Genomic DNA, 23,097 nt, shown 5'->3' with positions numbered 1-23,097 from the left:
CTGAAGACTGGGTTTCCCCAAATAGGGTGCACCCAATGTTGCCTGACTCGACTGGTGTCACAGTGTGTAGAGTGAGTACTGAAAACTTTTTGTCTATAACTTTTTTTGAGTTGTTTATGGATGATGTATTTTGTGTGAGATTGTTGAGCAGACTAATTTGTATGGTGAGCACTATTTGAGAGACAACAGTGCCAGACTTGGGCCCCACTCTAAAGCTACCCGTTGGACTCCCACAAATCTGGAAGAGTTAATGACGTACTTGGGTTTAACTTTTTTGATTGGCTTGTTAAGGAAGCCGTCACTTTCTTGATATTGGTCTACCAGTCCGTTGATGGCAGCGGCCATATTTCCTGCAATTATGGGTCGTGATCGGTGTCTGCTACTTCGGATGCTGCATTTTGTTGATAATGCTTTAGCGTTTCCACAAGATCACCCTGATTCTGATAATCTTTTTCTGTCCTTGATCACTTTGTAGATCGTTTTTCAGAGATCTATGTTCCAGGGAAACCAATAGCTGTGGACGAGTCTTTGGTCCTCTTCAAAGGCTGTTTGGTTTTTATGCAGTACATTCCTAGCATGAGGGCACATTATGGAATTAAGATGTATAAGCTATCTGATGGTAGTACAGGATATGCCTATAATTTTTCGGGTCTACACTGGTAGGGATTCCACTATTAACCCCCCTGGTTGTCCGTCCACTTTTGGAGTTAATGAGAAAATTGTGTGGGAACATTTTGAAGAAATATTTAACAAAGGTCACCATTTGTACTGTGGAATCACATTCTCCTGGATCCATTTGGACCTAGTAGACCCTGTGATACACAATGAAAATACAGGCCTGTTTCTGTTGAACACATTACAATGTTAAATTAACTAGGCCTTGGAGAAATGTCTATTGTGCTTGAAACGCATTATGTTGCAAGGCTTGCTAAACTGACGGCCATCACAAGACACCACCGCATGCTAGCTTGCGAAATCCTCACTGCTAAAAGTACTAACGTATGCACTTATAGTTCCTCTTTCTCCACATATAGATGTATCACAAGACATTTGATTCAGAGGACATTGTGCAAGCTTCCTGTCCATGATTCTAACCCTTATATGGAGCATCACGTGTGCTATATAGAAAAAAGTTAATCATACGACAATTATCAAGAACCAATGAAATGTGTTAATGTGTCTGCGGTTTAATGCTATAAAAGATCATGCATTACTTCCTTGTGTAGACTGTTCGAGCTGGATTTTGCCCGCTCAGTCTCCGTGTACACGTATTTCTTATTGCGTCTTATTAGTTCTGATTAAAAGTAATCTAAGTAAGAGCGCCTGGTCTCGGTTTGTTTCCTGAATTGTCTGGATCTGAAATACTCTGACTTGGCTTCGACAACTTGGCTTCGACATCTGGTGGAGGATTGCGGTTGGAGTTACGATTTTGCCGGCTCAGCTCCTGCCTCTCTGTGGAGGGGGGCAACAGCGTTTTGGGCTGGTCGGGCCCCCTCCGGGGCAGGGTGCTGGTGCTGTTGTGAGTATCTGTCATTTCCTCGGTCCCGTCTGTTTATGTTTTGAATCTTTTCCTCTTCTCCTCTCTCTCTCTCCCTCTGTTCTCAGAGGGTGTTGTATAGGGGGGAGGTGGCGAGGTGATTTACGTTTGCACTTCTAAATGGAGTTGTGGATAATTGTACTATATGCTATTCCTATTAGCCTGCTGTTCTTTCTTGTTATGTTTGTTCTTTGTTGACGGTGGCATGCGGATGTTCCTGTCCCCATTATTCCAGGCTCTTCTAGAGTACCTCGTTCAGACATTCAGATGATGGCCGTCAGATGGCCGCGTGCTGGAGTTTTGTGTTGATATTATCGGATCTGCCTTATTGCGCCATTTCCTTCCCTCTTTTGTTCTCAGTGCTAACGAATTCATGGTTCAGTAGTTGCTGTAAATATTAGCCAAGGGTTTCTGTTTATCCAGCGACGCTACATGTGTGAGACTGTTAATGGTATGGTCTCGGTACACAGTGGGAGGCGCTGTGTGGCCACAGCTCCCAACCGGAAAGGGTTGGTGCTGCATTTCCCAGCCGGAGGGGCTGGGGAGGAATACTCTGGCCGGAGGGGGTGGTGATTGTCCACACCAGCAGGAAGGGCAGGTTGTGCCCGGTGATTTATCGAGTGGTAGTTGTCCACTCCAGTGGCCAGTGGAGCAGGCAAGGCAGGCAGTGCCGTGTTCTCGCATATTTATTTATTTATTTTCTCTCTCTCTCTCTGCGCTGATAGCGTTGAGGTGTTGTGCTTTGTGGGGGCGTCGTATTGATTTTTTTCTTTCTTCTTTCTTCTCTTTCTCTCTCTCTCTCCTGCTGGTTAGATTGAGAGTTGAGTGAGATGAATGGATGAGGTGTAGGAAAAGGGTGTTGGAGAGATAGAAGGGGTGGATGAATTATGTGTTAGGATAGTAATGAGAATACAGTGAGGAAGGAGATGTGTATTAACTGACTGACTCAATCTGCGATTGTACCAGAACTCAGCATTACGCCCGCCAATACCGTTACAGTGACTGATTACTACAACTGACAGGGTCTGCCTGTGCACCACACTCTACTGTCACCACACACCAGCACAAAGGGTGGGAGGAATGACCATCACGTAGGGCAAGTACCTGTTTTTGTTATATTGTTATCGATTTGTCCTATATGTGATTGAGTGCACTGTTCACCATTGTTGCATTACCTGTGTGTCACCCGCCACGGATCTGGTCCGGGTTCTAATCCCATACAGCCGCACCCTGCCTCAGGGCAGGAAAGCAAGGGTGTGAGATCTTTGCCTTTCTCTCTTGACCTTCCTGTCATCTTTTATTCGCTAAAAGGACGCCAGTGTACGCCGTCACCAGCACCTTGGCACTGTTTTTTTTTCATTCCAAACTTGTGCATGCTTGCGGTGAACAAGGCTGCGTGTACTGTTGTGTGATTGCTGACAAACTCTCTGCTTCACTAATAACAAATGCAGTTGGCAGTGCTGATTTGAGTGCGGGTTTTCCTCATGTGTCATTTGATATGAGCGGCAGAAATAGCCGACTCCCTGGTGTTTCCTGGTGTGACCGAACTGTTTACGTGAAGTGGTAAGGGAAAGCGGTGACCTTTTATTTAGCTATGGGGAACCCCTTTAGCAAGGAACATTTGAACACACACCAAATCACACCCCCTAGGGATAGTCCTGCCTACCAAGTAGCTGTTAAGCAAGGACTACATGCATTAATGTTTCTTGACAAATGGCACAGGCTGACGGCAAGGCAACCCGACTTACAGTTTCCAAGTAATGGCACATATGACATGAACAAGTTGTCATACTTGAGACAAATGCTGATTCTAAAGGGGCGTAAGACTCGTAACCTTGAATGGGACTCTTTCCACTCATGGGACTATTGCCTACGAGACCTCAGACATACCAAAGACATAAAAGCTAAAGTGTGCAAGGAATTGGTGGTGTTGAAAGAGGGAATTTATTGTGAAAAAGAGAGGAATGAGAAGAGGGAGGAGCGGAGGGATAAAATGCTCGATATGGTAGGAACATTCCCATGTCTTCCTGTGGTAGGTGCACCATCACAGGAACACAGTATGCAGGGAACGACAAAGGAAGAGACCGAGGACGCACTCATAGAAGACATACTGATGGGGAGGTTAGGTAATGAGAACAAAACAGTGAGTTCGGAGGAAAAAGTGCACGTTGAGCACTTAGTGACAAGTACAGAGCCTCCTGAGCTATCTCTGGCTCAGAAAACTGCAGCCCGTGAGCTCGCACATGGTTTCATAAAAGAGGAACTAACAAAAATGAACTTTGACTGATTGAAAGACTTTCAAATGCTGCAGGAAGTCAGAGAGGAAGTGGCCCACATTGCTCAGAAAATGAACAAGGAAAGTGACAGTTTGTTGGCGCAGGCTACCAAGAAAGGAAATGGACCAAAATTGTTGAATACACATTGGAAACAGCAGTTCCAAGACGCGTCCAGGGACAGTAGTGAAGGGATTGCATGAGATAATATGGGAGATATGTATTTTCACACACCACACGAAGCATAACATTGATATTTTGACAAGGTTTTTAGACGGAAGTCTATTTGAAAGGAGGAACAGCCTCACAGGAACACAAACGAAAGGAAATTCACCATACGGTACACCGAGTGCTTCTCCCAGCACACTAAGAAAGACTAAGGGGCTGATTCTAACCCCGGCGGTCTTTGACCGCCGGGGCGAGGGTCGGCGGGAGCACCGCCGACAGGCCGGCGGTGCCCCGCAGGGCATTCTGACCGCGGCGCTTTGGCCGCGGTCAGAAAGGGTAAACCGGCGGTCTCCCGCCGGTTTACCGCTGCCCTCAGAATCCCCCATGGCGGCGCAGCTTGCTGCGCCGCCATGGGGGATTCTGACCCCCCCTACCGCCATCCTGTTCATGGCGGGAAAGCCGCCATGAACAGGATGGCGGTAGGGGGGGTCGCGGGGCCCCTGGGGGCCCCTGCGGGGCCCGTAAGAGGGCCCCGCAAGGTATTTCAGTGTCTGCCTTGCAGACACTGAAATACGCGACGGGTGCTACTGCACCCGTCGCACCTTCCCACTCCGCCGGCTCGATTACGAGCCGGCATCCTCGTGGGAAGGGAGTTTTTCCCTGGGCTGGCGGGCGGTCTTTTGGAGACCGCCCGCCAGCCCAGGGAAAAACTCATAATACCCTCCGCGGTCTTCTGACCGCGGAGCGGTATTATGGGGGCGGAATTCTGGCGGGCGGCCTCCGCCGCCCGCCAGAATTAGAATCACCCCCTAAGTTCCTGAAATCAGACAGAAAAAATTGTCGTGCCATACTCACAGTTCTCATTGATAGAAGACAGACATTTGCAGAGGTAGAAAGAGATAACAATAGGGAATACAGAGAGGAACTTCTAGCCATGGCGCGATCAGAACTGATGGCCCTAGGCCCTTAGATACACCAGATATATGCTCACTACACTAACAGCACAAGTCCCCTGCCAACAGAATACAGTTGGGACACTTCTCAAATGAGTTTCACAGATGCAGACGTGCCATCCTGGAGTAACACCAAATTGTCTGAAAAACTGTAATACGCTATATTAAAATTACAGAAATGGAAAGAATTGAAACAAGGGTTAAAAGCAGCTCAGGTCCTGCAGAGCCTAGAGAAAAATAAGGAAGGGACAGAAGAAGTACAGACAAAGATGATGCCTCTGAGAGAAGTACCTTCGTCCTCCTTAGGGGAGGATGGCCATACCCCAACATATGTCTATGTACCTTGGAATAGAGCTGACTTGTTTTCCTTCACCAAAGACTTCCCAAAATTACGCGATGAGCCACACAAATGGTACACAGAATTGAATAGAATAGTGGCAATGGGAGAAATGCTGTGGAAGGATTTGAACATGTTATTCAGTATAATAATACCACAAGATTTATGGGAGGATTGTAAGAAGGTGGTAGGATGGCCGGCAGAGGAACCGGTGAGGGGAAAAGGGGGGGCACCGGGACAAGAGGTAGAGACAGCAAGAGACAAGGTGATGAAATACATACGAGCAAAAGTACCAGGGGAAAAGGTTGATTGGTCTAAAATAATACATACAAAACAGGAGAAGAATGAAAGTGTGACAAGTTACTATGACTGCCTTCTACAGGTCTACCAACAGAGTAGTGGAATGAGGAACCCACTGGGTGAGGCGATGCCTGCGTTTGTGACCAACTTTGTACATGGATTACAGCAGCCTATACAAACTCATTTACAAATGTCTTTTGTGTGTTGGCAACAAGAACCCATTGACAAAGAGTTAGCAGCAGCCAGGTATTGCGCAGACTATCAAACAAATATCCAAAGGGCAGATGATGAGAAATTGAAAAAGGATGTGATAAAACTAATGGTGGCACAAGAACGATTTTACAATAATAATCAAAGCAGGGGTAGGGGAAGGGGCAGGGGCAGAGGACAGGGTGAGCGGGTACCTTTCACGCCCCCGCCAGGTACCACCTGTTTCCACTGTAACCAACAGGGACACTGGAAGGCAGATTGCCCTTTTTTAGCCAGGGGACAAAGAGGTAGAGGTCAGCAGAGACAACAACAGGGCAGTATACAACACGGGACGCAACAGTTACTACCCCCACCTTATACTGCCACTGTAAATGACCCGGCTTGTGCGGGGTGGGGTACATATCAAGACATACCACAGGCACCACAGGGGGAATATGGGTTTCCATACCCACCTCCTGTGGAGACACATTTCACAGGCCCAGTACTGTCGGTTGATCAAGAAGGTCCATATGTAGATGGAACAGTGCTAAGCAGAACTGTGCCTTTTTTAGTTGACACTGGGGCCACTATGTCAATGCTAAAGGCCTCTGATGTACCCAACGCACCATTATCAGCAACTCAAATAACAGCCGTAGGTTTGACAGGACAACCTATGAGTGAATACTTAACACAACCATTGAAATTCAAAGTAGGCCCTATTACTGTAAATCACCAATTTATTTTTGGGAGACACTGTCCAGTAAATTTGCTAGGAAGGGATCTCCTATGTAAATTACAGTGCACCATCAGCTGCTCACCTGAAGGGATCTTCCTGTGAAGCAAGGAGAATGGGATAGCATTACAGGCTTTCCTGGGATGTGACTCCGGAGGCAAGGGACAAGAACAAAGTCTCCCACAAGAATTACAAGACTCGGTCCCCAGTTAAGTGTGGGCAAAGGGGCCAAATGATGTGGGAAGAATATTAGATTGCCCCCCAGTGCGAGTGACACTGCGCCCTGGAGCCCGTCTACCACAGGTGCCACAATACAAAATAGCCAAAGAGGGAGAGGAGGGGATAGCTCCAGTAATAGAAGAGCTTCTAAAGAAGGGGATACTGCGGGAGGTACGACACAGCCCATGCAACACTCCTATTCTCCCCGTGAAAAAGGCAGCGAAAGGACCAGATGGGTCCCCGGTATACCGATTTACTCAAGATCTTAGGGAACTGAACAAAGCCGTTATACCATCATTCCCTGTGGTTCCCAACCCAGCCACCATCATATCAAACATTCCCAGTACAGCTTCGCACTTCACAGTCCTGGATCTCAGTAATGCCTTTTTCTCAGTGCCTCTTCATAGGGAGTCTCAGGGTCTATTCTGTTTTACGTACAAAAATAGAAAGCTAACATATACTTGTCTCCCTCAGGGGTTTGTGGACAGACCAACATTATTCTCAGATGCTTTAAGAGCAGACTTGGCATCATTGCATTTTGCAGGAGGATCAACTTTGATACAATATATTGATGATTTGTTGCTAGCCTCACCATCACGGGAAGCATGTGTCCAGGACACCGTGGCCCTACTCTGTCACCTTGCCATAAAAGGACATAAGGTCTCCCCAAAGAAGTTGCAGTTCTGCCAATCAAAGGTGAAGTACCTAGGGCACGAACTGTCACCAGGGTCCAGGAGATTGCTACCAGATAGGATAGCAACAATAACTCAGCACCCCAGGCCACAAACACAGAAGGAGGTGAGGGCTTTCCTTGGGGTGGCAGGTTACTGCAGGCATTGGATACCGAATTTCTCCCTGATTACAGGACCACTTTTGAATTTAACACACAAGGATGTGCCAGACAAAGTACCATGGTCAGAAAACTGTGAAGAGGCTTTTCAGAAATTAAAGTTCGCATTGTGTGCGGCACCAGCATTAGGCCTCCCAGACTACACCAAAGATTTCCATTTATTTTGCCATGAAAAAGGTGGTTGCTCCTTAGGGGTTTTGGCACAAAAACACGGCACCTTCTACCGCCCGGTGGCTTACTATTTGGCTTCCCTGGACCCAGTAGCAGCAGGTCTTCCCCCATGTCTGAAGGCAGTAGCAGTGGTCGCTTTAGCAGTGGAACAATCAGAAAACATTGTCCTGGCTCATACTTTGGTATTACATGTCCCACACGCAATTGACACATTACTAACTACCACTAAGACCCAGCACCTGACAAATGCTCGCCTCTCACACTGTGAATTGACACTATTGGCACCACATATAAGGATAAAGAGATGCACAACATTGAATCCCTCCTGCCTGTTGCCTACCGAAATGGATCACGATGATCCCACCATAGATAATTCTTTCCACGATTGTAATATGGCAGTCGACACACACACCAAGGTGAGGCCAGATCTCAGAGGCACCCCATTCCCTGAGGCCGTGGGTGATTTGTTTGTGGATGGTTCATGCATTAGGGACCACACAGGGATGCTACAAGCAGCCTATGCTGTGGGGACGGCCAAAAGACTACTTGAAGGAGGAAGGCTACCAAAGATTAAAAGTGCCCAGGCAGCAGAATTAGTAGCACTAATCAGAGCATGCAAATTGGCAGCAGGAAAGACAACGAATATTTACACAGACAGCCAATATGCTTTTGGGGTCACTCATGATTTCGGTCAACTGTGGGCAATGAGGGGATTTCTCACTTCAGCAGGCCAACACATACAACATGCTTCATTGATTGTTGCCTTGTTGCAAGCTCTACTACTGCCCAGAAAAATTGCAATTGTAAAATGTGCAGCCCACACTTCTGCTAAGGACTATGTTTCCGTGGGAAATGCTTTTGTTGACAAAGAGGCACGAAGAATAGCCCTCAGTGGGTGTGAGTATGTAATGGTCCAGGTTATACCCACCACAATAGCTAAGGAGGAAAGTACATATTTTGATCCAAAATGCGTTCAACAGCAGGCTGATGGGTCAGAACTAACAGATTGGGAAAAGGGCGGTTGCAAGACAGACGGGGAGGGTGTGTGGGTGGGACCCAACGGTAAAATATGTCTACCATCCACGTTACTGTCCTCTATGGCACGCCTTTTCCATGGCCCCTCACATGTGGGTAGGGATGGAATGATACGACTGTTTTCACAATGTTGGTTTAATAGCAAATTTCGGCAATATGCAGAACATTTATGTAAGAGATGCACGGTTGGTGCACAGTACAACACGGGAAAAGGTACACCAACCGCTTCTGGCCATTTCCCACCACCACATGGACCCTTTGAAAGCCTCCAAATGGACTTCATTGAGATGCCCCCGGTATACAAGCTAAAATATGTTTTGGTAATAGTTTGTATGTTCAGCAAATGGACTGAGGCATACCCCACCAGGAACTGTGATGCAAAAACTGTGGCTAAGTGCCTTTTAAAAGAGTTAATACCACATTTTGGGGTGCCGATTCTTTTAAGTTCAGACAATGGACCAGGATTCATTTCACATGTTATTCAGGGCCTTTGCAAAGGGCTGGGAATAACACAAAAGTTGCATTGCGCATACCATCCACCTGCAGCAGGGGCAGTATAGAGAAAAAATGGGGTGTTGAAAAACAGAATAGGGAAGATATGCGCAGTGACTGAACTATCTTGGATTGATGCATTATCATTAGCGCTCCTCGCTATGAGAAGTACCCCTGATAGAGTCACAAAATTAAGTCCCAATGAGGTGCTATTTGGGCGCCCCATGAATATTCCAGGCCACATGTCAGTTGCCCCATTGGCAATAACAGATGATCTTTTGTTACAATATTGCAGGAAGATAACAGAGACGTTACGATCTCTTCACCGCCAGGTACTGCAGGCCCTACCAGAAGGAGGAAGGCCACCAGAACACGGACTACTGCCTGGCAACTGGGTTTGGGTCAAGGCCCACACTAGGTGCCATTGCCTTCAACCATGGTGGAAAGGGCCTTACCAAGTCCTATTGACAACAGCCACAGCGGTCAAGTGTGAGGGTCTCAAATATTGGATCCACAGCTCACACCCCAAGAGAGCAATTGAACCTGAGGTCATCCAGCCACCACCTGCGGTACCCATAAAGGTCACACCTGCACCGCAGGGGTACAACCTTCGATCAACAAGAAACAACAAACAACACTGACAGGGCTGCTCGTGCTGCACTCCTACAGGAGTCAGGAGGTGCAAGCGGGTCCTGCAGTGAGACTACAGGGCTGCTCGTGCTGCACTCCTACAGGAGTCAGGAGGTGCAAGCGGGTTCTGCGGTGAGACTACAGGGCTGCTCGTGCTGTGCTCCTACAGGAGTCAGGAGACGCAAGCGGGTCCATCAAAGAGTTCTTCATAGACTGCTCGTGCTGCACACCTCAGGAGAGGGATGGATGCAAGCGGGTCTTACCTGAATATCTACGTATATCATGCAAGTGGTTTCAAGTGCTAATAACCTCTGACACCACTCTGTGACGTGCCAACAAGAAAATACAGAGAATAAGAGATTAACAGACAAGGACTAAACAGTGCAATTTGTGACACCTGGAGTAGAATAATGCCTAGAAGAAGAAGAAAGGAGAAAAAGTGGCCTATGGTACTAACTGCCACATGTACCCCTGTTCCAGCAATAATTATCACTATAATAATTATTATATATCATGAAGAAATACGAATCCCATATCTGGTCCAAGAACAGTATATAAATAACAGTGTAAATAAAATAGGGATTACCATTGCAGTGAAACAAGAACAAGGGGAAAACTCTAGTGTGGTAGAAAGGGTGGGGAACAGGACACAGTGGATAAAATATACCAAATGGGAGGAAGATGGGAACGATTACAGGGATAATGCATTTGTTCAAATGGTGAAATTTTATAAGGAATTGGCAAATGTGTCTGTGGTAGGCTTGGCGGTACAAAGGACTCTGGGCCGTATATATGGGTGGAAAGCAAAGATTATTTTTATTTGTTTTTATAATGATGAAGTGGGGAAAAAGAATGTTCGTATAAAGTTGAAAAGAAAATGTCTTGTTAGGAACAATTCCATATAATTTCTCCTTGTCTTAATTGTCTTTGTTTTTTTCTTCTTCTTTAGGTCCTTCGGATTGGTAGGTGCCGTCTCTTCCTCCAGTGGGACCGGAAAAACAAGAACACAGGAGCATACGAAGAGGTAAGTGGTTTTGTGGGGCTTTGGTACTGTTTAGTAGGGGAACGTGCCGGGGTAGGAAAAGAGAGTGTTGTTTTAGGGGGTGAACAGGTATAGGCGTAGACCGGATGGTGAGGGGGTGTTGGGGATTTCTCAGACACTTCAGCGTTAAAGTGTTTTAGTGCTCAGCCCAAGAGTTCCTCCTCCGTGACACTGTCCCCTGTCTCAGCCCCCTCCCCCTTCCTCCTTTCTACTACCCCTCCTTCCCTCTTGTTGTTGGCTATAGAGTGACTCGCCCCGTAGCAAGGAACGTACCTTGTGAAGCCACGACCCTCCGGGGTCGTGGCGGGAGCTGCTGTCATCCGTATCTTGTTTTCTGGCCTCGTTGTGCTTCAGGATTGCCGTCTTCTCTGTTTCTCCAGCCTCAGCGTCTTCCTCTTTCCGTCTTCTTCCTTCGATCTGCGGTAGATGCGTCTCCCCAGGAAACTCGTCCTCCGCGTTCGGGCAGTCCTTCGTTTGTTTTAACGCCGGCACAAGGAAATTCGGTGCCGGCGATTCCTTCGGCGTTCACACGTTTCCATGGAAACGCTCCAGGGCTCCGGACGAGGTGCGCGAAAGGCGCCAGTCCGCAGAGTCAGAAGACGAGGTCGACGAGACCCGTCTACAGTGTCTGATTGCTATATTTGTACACATTTACCCACCTCTGCCCAGGGAAGGACAGATTACGCCCAGATTCCTCTTCCTCAGTATGCTTCATGTCACATACTAAACAGCATGTTTGCAAAGGAAGTAAATGGGACTATAAAGAGAAGGCCACCTAAAAGGAAGAGGAAGGTTGGAAAAGGGAGATTAAAGGAGGGAAACAGAGGGGCGGGAAGAGAAAGTAAAGGAGGAGGAAGGATGGATGTGTGTGGACAACTCGTACCGGAAAAAGGTGAAACAGAGCTGCTGGAAGCATTCAACATAGGAAGAGATGAGGGTTATGTACAGGGGGAGAAGAACATAGATATATCACAAATGTCCCTTTCTATACATAAGGAGAAAAAGGGGTCATTGTGTTTTCGATACCTCAAAGGCAGCATCCCAAGGCCAAATACATTTTATGATAAGGTGTGTCGAATGGTTACACCAGTAATGAAATGCCCTAACATACACCTCCCCAACCATAATAATAGCAGCATAAAGGTAGGAGAAAGCACCTGCTCCAAATACTCTGATTTGGATAACATACGGAAGGGCCCAGAATGTTTGGCTATAGGTCTCTCAGCTCCAAGGGGAATATACATAGTATGCGGGACATCTGCATATTTTAGACTGCCTGCAGGGTGGCAGGGCTCCTGCTACCTGGCGTTCGTACTACCCCGAATGTTGCATATAACAAATTTGACCAATGCAACACAAGAGACTGTTCGAGCTGGATTTTGCCCGCTCAGTCTCCGTGTACACGTATTTCTTATTGTGTCTTATTAGTTCTTATTAAAAGTAATCTGAGGAAGAGCGGCTGGTCTCGGTTTGTTTCCTGAATTGTCTGGATCTGAAATACTCCGACTTGGCTTCGACAACTTGGCTCCGACAGTACCTAGATAACTTCTACACTGGTGTGCTATTGTTCAGGGAATTGTTTAAAGTGGACACTGTTGCTTGTTCCACAGTCCGATCTAATCGTAAAGCTTATCCAAAGGAACTTGTGTGTAAAAAATGTGAGAGGGGATAGTGCAGTGCATTGTGTAATGATGAACTGCTAGTTGTGAAATTTGCAGACAGGAGAGATGTTTTCATGTTGACTACCATCCATGATGAAAGTACTTTGCCTGTGACTGTTAGTGGTCAGGTTGCTGAAGTGTGCAACCTGTGTGCATTTTAGACTACAATAAGCACATGGGTAGTGTGGATAAAGTAGATCACAGGGTGGAACCTTACACTACTGTTCGTAAAGCTTAAGTGTAGTATAAAAATTTGGCTAGCTACCTTTCCAATTTACCAGCCTTGTTGTAGTGGAACAGGCGAGTGTTCCTAGATCTGGAGTGGTGGAGGATGTGACTACATTGAAAGATCACCACTTTACTGATCACATTCCTTCGATGCCCAAAAGAACAATCCCTGTAAGTGATGTAGAGTCTGTATGCAAAAAGGCATGTGGAAAAAGAGCCATATGCACTGCCCTGATTAACCATCTAAACATGGGCTGCGTTTGCCTGCCTGTTTTTGATTGTACCACGTGAAAAAATGTTTTGGGAGCACCCTTGAGTATTGCCTGGTCTGCATAGTTTTATATTTTTTTTTCAGTTTCACGGTTAGCCTTAGTGTGATGTATTTAGTTAGAACTGTTGTGTTTTTAGTTTACAGTTGGTTTGTGTTTTCTGTTTGTTCAAAAATATGATGTTGTGAACTGGCACTTGGTTGGTGGTGTGTGTGGATTGGCGCTTGGATGGTGGTGTGCATGGGCTGGCGTTTGGCTGGCAGTGTGAGTGAGCTGGTGCTTGGCTGGTGGTGTGAGTGACCTGGTGTTTTACTTGCGGTGTGAGTGAGCTGGCGCTTGGCTGGCATGTGTGTGAGCTGGCACTTGGCTGCCAATGTGTGAGTAGTGAATTGTTGCTGGTCACTACAACACACTGCTAGCCAAACCCCAGTCCACACACTCTGTCAGCTAGTGTGATTGCTTTGTGAGGCATGTGGGCATATGAAAGTGATGAGCCCTTGAATGCACTGTCTATTGATGTGAGTGTTGTAATGTGGTGGTCCTGTGGCTGGCGGCGTGAATGGTCTTGTGTGTGTCATGTATGATAAGTGTGTGAATGGGCTGTCAAGCAGTTGGTGCCTTGACGTGGCTTTAGAGCTCACGAGCTGTGAGTCATTGCTTCAGTTTTTTGACCTTTCAATTAGTAACAGTGCATTTCATTTTTGTGAATTCCCATGCTAATAAAATTTGACCTATTGAACCAAATCTCACCCACATGCCAAATCTAACTAGTATATGTGTGTACTTGATGAATATATGGTTGTGCAGTAATAACTGTCTTTTCTGTCTTTCTCTGTCAGGGTGTAAATTGTCTCTATATTGTCTCTTGTCCTGAAAGTTGTAATGTGCTGGGCCTTTGGTTAGTGGTGTGAATGGTCTTGTGTGTGTCACGCATGAAAGGATTGTGAATGGCCTTTAAAGCGGTTGGTGCCTTTTCATGGCTTTACAGCTCACAAGCTGTGAGTCATTAGTTCAGTATTTTGACCTCTCAGTTATTAACAGAGCGTTTCATTTTTGTGAGATCTCTTGTTAATACAATTCATATATTGAACCATCATCCACCCTTGTGCCAAATCCAACCAGTCTGTATTCTCATGAAAAAAAGGCTCCACTGTAATCAGGCATTGAAGCACACCCCTGACATGCTAGATGTCTTGGGTGGGACCACGATGATGAAGAATGCCACCAACTAGACTGGTGGGTGAGGGATCAAATGTAGTTAAAAAAAATCACATTTTCCTCACATTTCTGTGTGGGATCAGCATGCCGGCACAAATTTCCTACCACTCAGCATTTTGTTTCCTCTCCTGATAAAAATGATACCTCACTTGTTTGGGTGGGCCAAGCGCCTGTGACAGGGAATGGCTGAAAATATTTAGAGATTGAGGAGGCACCAAAGCGTGTTTATAAGCCAATTTTTTTTAATGTGTTTTAGGCTAATTATGCTTTGGGCACCCACACAAGTGAGGTATCATTTGTATCTTGAGACTGAGGGAAACACTGATTATGGTAAGAAACCTTTGGAGGATCCACACAAGCCACACCTCTTTGGACTCCCCGAATATGTCGTTTTTAGAAATGTCTGGGTTTGGTAGGTTTCTCTATGTGGCCGCCGAGCCCAGGACCAAAAACGCAGGTGCCCCCATTAAAAAAACAGGTAGTTTTGTAATAGATAATTTCGACTTCTCCACGTTGTGTTTTGGGTCCTTCCCTGTTGTGGCCTACCCACACAAGTGAGGTAGCATTTTTATCAAGAGACTTGGGGGAATGCTGGGTGGAAGGAAGTTTGTGGCTCCCTCAGATTACAGAACTTTGCATCACCGAAAAGTGAGGAAAATGTGTTTATTTAGACATAGTTTGATGTTTGCAAAGGATTCTGGATGGAAAAATGTGGTAAGAGCTCCACAAGTCACCACATCCTGGATTCACCTAGGTGTCTAGTACAGGATTGTTCCTAGGTGCTGGGTGAGCTAGAGCCCAAAATCTACCGCTAAGCACTTTGTAACAACTGTATCAGTTTTCAGTTGGAAAACGTGATGTGTCCACATTGCGTTTTGGGGCATTTCCTGTCGCAGGCTCTAGGCCTACCCACACAAGGGAGGTGCCATTTTTATCGGGGGACTTGGGGGGGAATGCTGAATGGAAGGACGTTTGTGGCTCTTAAGATTCCAGAACTTTCCATCACCGAAACATGAGTAAAATGTGTTTTTTCAGACTAATTTTGAGGTTTGCAAATGATTCTAGGTAGAAAAATGTGGTAAGAGCCCCACAAGTCACCCCATCATGGATTCCCATAGGTGTCTAGTTTTCCGAAGTGTACAGATTTGCTAGTTTTCCCTGGGTGCTGGCTAAGCTAGAGGCCAAAATCCACAGTTAGGCACTTTGCAAAAAACATCAGTTTTCAGTGTAAAAATGTGATGTGTCCATGTTGCGTTTTTAAGGCATTTCCTATTGTGGGAACAAGTAAAGTATCATTTTATTTGGGAGACTTGAAGGAACACTGAATGGCAGAACAAATGTTATTACCAATTGTCTTTTTCTGCATTTGCACCTTCCAAATGTAAGACAATGTGTTAGAAAGAAGTCATTTTGAGAAAGGCCTTCCAATTCACATGCTAGTACGGGTACCCCCAAATTCAGAGATGTGCAAATAACCCCTATTTCTAAACTCCATATCTTGTGTCCATTTCAGAAATACATAGATTTCCTTGATACCTATTTTAACTCTTTATACTTTACCAAATTAATTGCTGTATACCGGGTACACAATGAAAACCCATTGGAAGGTGAAGTTCATTTATTGGCTCTCGGTGCAGGTACAAGCACTATATATCCCCGCAACCAGAAGGGCCAAGTGGACATAACAGTATATTGCTTTTGAAAATCTACCATGGATGGAAAAAGTTACAGATGAAAACATAGACAGAAATGGCAGTTTTTTCAACTCAATTTCAATATTTCTTTAGTTTAACTGTTACTTTGTAGGAAAATCATGAAGGATCTACACAAATGACTCCCTGCTGAATTCAGATTGTTATCTACTTTTGAGAAATGTATAGCTTTCTGGGATCCACAATTGGGTTCACACCCATTTCTGTCACTAACTTGGAAGGAGGTTGAAAGCACACACAAAAAATAGCAAAAATGGGGTATGTCCCAATAAAATGCCAAAACTGTGTTGAAAAATGTGCTGTTCTGATTCTTTTCTGATTGTTCCTGAAAGCTGGGAAGATGGTGATATCAGCACCACAAACCTTTCATTGATGCCATCTGCAGGAAAACTATGTTTTCTTCTGCAGCACTTTTTTCCCAATATTCCCCTCCCCCCAAAAAAACCTTTAGCTGTATTTTAGCTAATTTTGTGGTCCCCACCAAGGGAATCCACAAACCCTGGCTCCCTTTAGAATCCCCAAAATGATGGGAAAAGGATGCAAATTTGGCATGGATAGCTTATGTGGACAAAAAGTTATGGGGGCCTCAGTGCAAACTAAAAAAAGCCAAAAAAAGGCTTAGCACAGCAGGCTGAAAAGGCTTAGCAACGAAGGGATTAAAGAGAGGTACTCCTTCAAGATGTTTTGAGTTGAAAATGGTGCATTTTAGAACATAGTTTTCATTTACTGATTTGTCACCATCTCCTCCTCTCCTAACCTCTTCTCTCACATATCATGTCTAAAACTTCCTCTTTCGCATCTCCTTTTTTCTGCTTTCTCCTTCATACTATGGCTTTCTTCTTCTTCCTGCTTTTTTCGTCTGTCTGCTTTATCTCCTTTGACCCTGTCACCAGGCAGGTCGCTCCCCCCATCTGCCACGCAGCCCCCTGTGGGTTGAACCTACGTTGCCGCTTTTGCCGCCTGACTACTCGCTCCCTTTTTCTGTACCCCTGCGCTTGGCTTCTGTGCCACTTCGTTTTTTCATTCTGTGCCCCTGTGTTGTGCTTTCTGTACCCCTGTGCTCTGTTGTCCCTCTTCCGCCGTCTTTTCCCGCCGTCTTTTCCCACCGTTTTTTCCCCGGGTTTTTCCCTTGCCCCTGAGCCCCTGCTGCCCCGCCCCCTTCACTCCCATTGGCCGCCCCGCTCCCACCTCCCAGCTGCTCCTCCCTCCCTCTGCCCTCATATGGAGCCCGCGCAGCGGACGCGCGCTGCGGGCGCGCCGCTGTCGCGCCAAAGGCGCGTCTAAGGCAAGCCTGTCTGTGCCCGTCTGCGCCTGGACCGCACCCAGCACCAGAACCCCTGGAGCCCGCACACCCCACAACGCCAGACTGCACTACGACGCAAGCACCCTCCACACACTCAACACCAGACGAGACCACCCGTGCTACCGGGCCACCCCGAAACGCACCCAGGGGCCTTTCACCTGCCGGAACTGTAGATTCACCAGCATCCAACCCTCCACACCACCAGCCACAGAACCCAACCACCTCCGCTGCATCCTCCTCAACACCCGCTCTGCTCGCAAGCACGCCATCGCACTTTGGGACCTCCTAGACTCCACCGCCCCGACGTCACCTTCCTGACGGAGACCTGGCTGAACGCCACCTCAGCACCAGACATCGCCATAGCCATCCCACAGGGCTACAAGAATTCCTGCAGAGACCGCACCAACGGAGTGGGAGGAGGAATCGCCATCATCCACAAAGACTCCATCAAAATCTCAATGAACACCAATAACACCCTCACCATCGCCGAGAACATGCACTTCCAGATCCACACCGACCCCAACACCACCCTCAGAGGAACTCTCATCTACAGACCTCCCGGACCCCGCCCACAGTTCAGTGACACCATCGCCGACCTCATCAGCACCCATGCCCTTGCTTCCACGGACTACCTCCTTCTCGGGGACCTGAACTTCCACCTCGAGAACAACAACGACGCCAACTCCACAGCCCTGATCGACAACCTCGCCAACCTCGGACTCAAACAGCTCGTAATGACATCCAATCATGCCGCTGGACACACGCTCGACCCCATCTTCTCCGCAAGCTCCCACGTCTCCTTAAACCACACCACCGAACCACACTGGACCGACCACAGATGCGTCCACTTCACCTTCAGAAAACCCACCACTCACCACCGCACCCAACAGCTACCACGCCGCTGCTGGGGCAAGGTCACAGAGGACCAACTGACTACCGCCCTCGCCCTGAGACCACCCACCGACCCCACTGACCCAGACACCGCCGCGACCAACCTCACACAGTGGATCAACGACTGCGCCAACATCCTCGCCCCTCTCAAGACCTCTACAACTAACCACACCAACAAGAAAGCCGCCTGGTTCACCAAGGACCTCCGGATCTTCAAGCACACCTGTCGGAAGCTGGAGAAGAAATGGCTCCACGACCGAACACCAGACAACCACACAGCCCTCAAGAGCGCCACCCGCAGACATCACCAACTCATCAGGACCGCCAAGAAGACCGCCTTCAAGGACTGCCTAGACAACAATGCACACAACACCAAAGAGCTCTTCAGCATCGTGAAAGAACTCTCCAACCCCAGCTACATCACCAACGACATCCCGCCATCTCAAGACCTGTGCGACTCCCTGGCCACCTTCTTCCAACGCAAGATCACCGACATCCACGACAGCTTCAACCCGACCCCCCCGCACCCACCACCAAGTCCACCACCCCTCCGACTAGCACTCGCACCAGTCGTCTGACCGTCTGGTCCAGCGTCAGCGACGAAGACTCCATCAAAACCATGAACTCCATCCACTCCGGATCCCCATCGGACCCCTGCCCTCACCACGTCTTCAACAAAGCCAGCGCAGCCATCGCGCCCCACCTCCGGAAAACAATCAACTGTTCCTTCGAGACAGCAACCTTCCCAGAAAGCTGGAAGCACGCCGAGATCAACGCCCTTCTGAATAAGCCCAAGGCGGACCCCAAGGACTTCAAGAACTTCCGGCCCATCTCCCTGCTCCCTTTCCTGGCAAAAGTGATCGAGAAGATTGTCAACAAACAGCTGACCCGCTACCTCGAAGTCAACAACATCCTGGACCCTTCCCAATCCAGTTTTCGCAGTAACCACAGCACCGAGACGGCCCTCATCGCCACCACTGACGACATCCGGACCCTGATGGACAAAGGAGAAACAGCCGCCCTCATCCTCCTGGACCTGTCAGCAGCCTTTGACACAGTCTGCCACCGCACCCTATCAGCACGCCTCCATGACGCCGGTATCCTAGAGAAGGCCCTGGCCTGGACCACATCCTTCCTCCTTGGCAGAACCCAGAGCGTCCGCCTCCCACCCTTCCGCTCCAATACCACCGAGATCATCTGCGGCGTCCCACATGTATCCTCCCTCAGCCCGACACTGTTCAATATCTACATGGCCCCCCTCGCACACGTCGCAAGACAACACAACCTTAACATCATCTCCTACGCCGACGACACCCAGCTGATCATATCCCTCACCGAAGATCCCCACACCGCCAAAGCTAACCTCCACCGAGAAATGAAGGCCGTAGCTGACTGGATGAAGGACAGCAGACTGAAGCTGAACTCAGACAAGACGGAGGTCCTCATTCTCGGACCCACCCCATCAGCCTTGGACGACTCTTGGTGGCCCACGTCACTAGGCACAGCCCCGGAACCCACGGACCACGCACGCAACCTGTGGGTCATCCTCGACTCCACTCTCTCCATGACCAGTCAAGTCAACGCCGTCTCCACGTCCTGCTTCAACACCCTCCGTATGCTCCGCAGGATCTTCAAATGGATCCCCCTCGACACGAGAAAAACTGTTACCAAGGCCCTCATCACCAACAGACTCGACTACGGGAACGCCCCCTACTCAGGAACTACAAACAAGCTCCTGAGATGACTCCAACGCATCCAGAACACCTCGGCTCGACTCATCCTCAATGTCCCCCACCGCAGCAACATCACACTCCACCTGAGAGGCCTGCACTGGCTCCCCATCAACAAAAGGATCACCTTCAAGCTCCTGATCCACGCACACAAAGCACTGCACAACACCGGACCCACCTACCTCAACAACCGACTCAGCTTCCACACCCCCACCCGAAGCCTCCGCTCAGCCAACCTTGCCCTCGCCACAGTCCCCCGCATCCGAAAAACCACCGCCGGCAGCAGATCCTTCTCCTTCCTCGCCGCCAAGACCTGGAACACTCTCCCCACCATCCTACGACAGACCCAGGACCTGCTGGCCTTCAGAAGACTCCTCAAGACCTGGCTCTTTGACCAGTAGCACCCCCCTCTCCCCTGCGCCTTGAGACCCTCGCGGGTATGTAGCACGCTTTACAAATGCAGTGATTGATTGATTGATCTCCCCCACCTTTTTCTTTTTTTTTTATCTCCCTTTCTTTGCTCCCCAACTTTCTTCCCTCTCATCCTACCCCATGTAATTCTCTCTTGCATATTTCATTCCTACTCTCATTCTCATACTTTTTTTGTCCTGTCCCCATCTTTGTCTCACAATCTTTACTTCTGTCTCTTCTGCCTTTATCCTAGTCCATCTATCTCACAATATTTTCACATGCAGTCCTCAAAACAAAGCAATGGAATAACAGATGTAATTGCCTGACAAACCCAACCAAAGTGTTCTTCCTAGCCCTACAATGACTGGATGACTAGGAGAACTCAGTGAATTAGTGTTGTGTGGAGAAATAAAAGAAGGATTAAGAGACAGCAATTGCTCATAGCAAGGTCAAAGGGAAACAAAAGTAGTTCTCTATCGTACCGGTTGTCTGAGAGGGACTACATTGTATGGAAGATCCAGGCACCTCAAACAACCAACCAGCTCATCAGTGCATGGTGGTCTGGTCAGCTGCCCTCACAGGATAGGCAACACCTTCCCCAACCTAAGGGAAGACACAATATCCTCCTCACATTGCAAGCAGCAGAACCACCTCCTAACATCAACATGGTATACAGAAATGGTACCTCCGTGCAGGGCAAGCAGTCCAACTGGTCCCTCAATGAGCAGGAAGTGCTGGCATTCCGTGAAAGATCACTAGTGTCTTCTCAGACAGGGGGGTGTCACTTTTGCCCTGTCACATGGCAGCTGCCAACATGACCTAATTGGTTACAGGGCAGCTTTACCACTTCACATGCAGCCAGGTGCACTAGTGCTACTCAAAGGCAGTAGCCACACAGCTGCATTATAGAGCAGGCAGTACCTCTGCGCCTTTTCATTTAAACCTTCCCAACTGCCTTTTCAAAGGGCAGAAATTACTGCGACTGAGTAACAGGACAGGCAGCATTCCTCCATTTCACAGAGCAGGCACTCATGGCCTTCCATAGGAAAATGGCAACACATCCCAATCAGTCCCAAGGCAGGCATCCCAACTGACCACTGAGTGGCAGACACCACTGCCTCCTCATTCATTAGGTTGGCAACACCAGTGCCACCTCCATGGGCAGGTGAAACCATGTGTTAGCGCGTCACACCTCAATAAGTATACTTACAAGGGGACGTGAATAGGTCGATTAACCTTTTGACTGACAATTAAGAAGCTCTTACCATAGCTCCAGTACACAATCGAGAATCAAAACACAATGATCAATAATCACTAATAATCAATCAAATCAATAGTCAATGGAGTCAGTAAATGTCACGCACCATGACCTTTCGGCCATGAATAACTACACCTTTAGTAAAAGTTTAGTAAGTTTATTTCCCTATATTAACAATGCTAAGGTCATGTACATTAATCTCAATATCAAATGAAGCACATATAAAAACACACTGGTTGTCCAAAGCGGCGGAAGAAACGCAATCTAGTCAAAGCTTGGATTACGACACATTCTAAAGTTACAGTGCAAATCAATAGCAGAGTCAGCTGTGTTAATGAAATGTAATACATGTAGTTAAGCAGAGAAATCCATCAGAGGTCAGTCTCTTTGTCAATAGTCAGAAATCCTCAACTAACCTCAGATTAGCATCAGCATGTTGGGCTTCATGCAAAACAATTTAGTAGCACAAATTTGGAAAACATCTAACTATGATTCTATTAAAACAGCGCAGTTGGTACCTAGAAAGAAAAAGCAAAATGTGTATAACAGTCACAGTTTATCATTTTATACCTATCCTCTGTATGGGTCAGCAAAGCAGAATCAGTCTTCATCCTCAGGTCATCAGTCTATCAGCAAGGCACCAGACTCTCAGTCAGATATAAGCCCAATGTCAGAACGAATGTCTCTCTCTCCTAAAATCTCGAATCTCTCCTACAGTTCTGAATAAGTCTATCAAAATCTGTGTGTAGGTCTTCTCTCTGTCGCGTTGTTATATCAGTCACCTAAACTATCCCCTGATTCCCTATTGGTCAGTTAATCGTATGTTCATACTTTATCTAATAATATTTCTATGTCAAATCTATGAAGTCTAATATTTCACCATTCACATACAGTTGATTGGTCCGTCTTACGATGTTCTCATAATTCGGCTTGTCAGGTAACAATATTGTTGCAGCTTCAGCTCCAGTCAGTATCTTTATTGTTCTTGTCCTGGGAAAGTCAGTCTCACACACATTACACATAAAATGTTACACTAGCAGGAACATCATCTCCTAGCAGTCTGTTCTCATGAAAAACTTCTGTTAAGTACATTTAACAAGACAATGGATATTTCACAGTTTAATTCACTTGGTCAGCATTTTTAGTAGATGCTCAGAAATACAGCTTCTGCATGAGGCCTGGCAAAATAGGCCAAGATACTCGCTAAGTTAAGGCCTACAATTAATAAAGCTAAAGCATACTTCATAAACCTTAATATGACATATTACTGCAATAATCTAATACCTTTTCAACATTTCATATGTATTAATCATTAATTAGTACACTTTGTTAACATTGGTGGCCATTCTTCAAGGTCACATTTTCAAATGCGTGCATTATTTTTCTACGTTATTCATTTTCTACATAAACTCATAATTAAAAAATACATAAACACTCATTAATAAATTTTATTAAAAAACACCTGTGCTAGCAATCCCTCCTCTGAT

The sequence above is a fragment of the Pleurodeles waltl genome, chromosome 5 (assembly GCF_031143425.1).
Source record: "Pleurodeles waltl isolate 20211129_DDA chromosome 5, aPleWal1.hap1.20221129, whole genome shotgun sequence".
In the NCBI taxonomy this organism is placed as follows: domain Eukaryota; kingdom Metazoa; phylum Chordata; class Amphibia; order Caudata; family Salamandridae; genus Pleurodeles; species Pleurodeles waltl.
The sequence above is the reverse complement of the archived record's forward strand: the minus strand, read 5'-3'. Positions refer to the sequence as shown.